The 893-nt window shown below is 42.6% G+C and overlaps 1 non-coding gene across 1 annotated transcript; it reads right to left on the bottom strand.

The window, feature by feature from the left end:
* Nucleotides 1-469: 469 nt before the first annotated feature.
* Nucleotides 470-608, bottom strand: LOC114115087 (small Cajal body-specific RNA 11). The gene has a single exon (XR_003589585.1). It is a non-coding gene; the product is annotated as a small Cajal body-specific RNA 11 (non-coding RNA).
* Nucleotides 609-893: the final 285 nt, after the last annotated feature.

Raw genomic sequence — 893 nt, 5'->3', positions numbered from 1 at the left:
AATTAAACATTTATGCATCCTTTATCTCCTCATTTCAAGACAGATAGGTCCCATCAGAAGATATTTTCATTGACATTGTTTATCTGTTCCACTTGACTCCAAATTACACTTGAGAAAGAAGAACTAACACACCATGGTGTTTTTATACAGAAGTGGTGACTACAGGGGACCAGGTATTAAAGAGAAAATATCTAGCCTGAGATTCCACTGCAGCATAAACGGTGAGATATGACACAAAGAATCAGGCCCAAACATGCAGGAGCACAATGAAGTCTTGGAAAAAGCCACCTGGGCTGCTTGAGTCCCTGCTTAATATGCAGCACTGTGCAAGTTGGGTTTCATTTCCTGTGCCAGCTTTGCTCTCAAATCTAAATCACTGTGTTAAGAAGGCATCTGAGGGCTAATCAGAAGTTACAGTCATAGCATGGAATGTAGTACATCATAACTGTCTGCTTCTTTTTTAAAAAAAACTGCCCTTCGTGCCTTTAAGAGCCAGCCCTAGTCTTAGGACAGCTCTCCCAAACTGAGAGGGAGAACACTGTGCATCCCGTCAGCCTCCCCTGTTAGAATTGAGCACAAGGGAGGAGACAAGGCATAGGCCCATACAATTGCCTGTTTCCTGATACTCCTCCCACTCTCCCCCTTCACTCAGGTCACGCATCTCTTTCATACCGGCTGCCTGGTCTTGGTTTGATATCAGGCATCTCAAGGTAGGGTGGCATAAAAATTAACTTTGGAACCAAAGAGAGCCGCATTTGAATCTCAGCTCCATCACTTACTGTGTATATGAACTTGGAAAGTTACCTAACCTGATGGATCTTATTTTTTCAACTCATAAAAAGGGAATAACATTGTCTGTCTCCATAGGATTGTTGTGTGAATCAAGTGAGATA

Source organism: Ovis aries, chromosome 5 (assembly GCF_016772045.2).
Source record: "Ovis aries strain OAR_USU_Benz2616 breed Rambouillet chromosome 5, ARS-UI_Ramb_v3.0, whole genome shotgun sequence".
Taxonomy (NCBI): Eukaryota; Metazoa; Chordata; class Mammalia; order Artiodactyla; family Bovidae; genus Ovis; species Ovis aries.
Note: the sequence above shows the minus strand (reverse complement) of the source record. Positions and strands in the feature narration are given on the sequence as shown.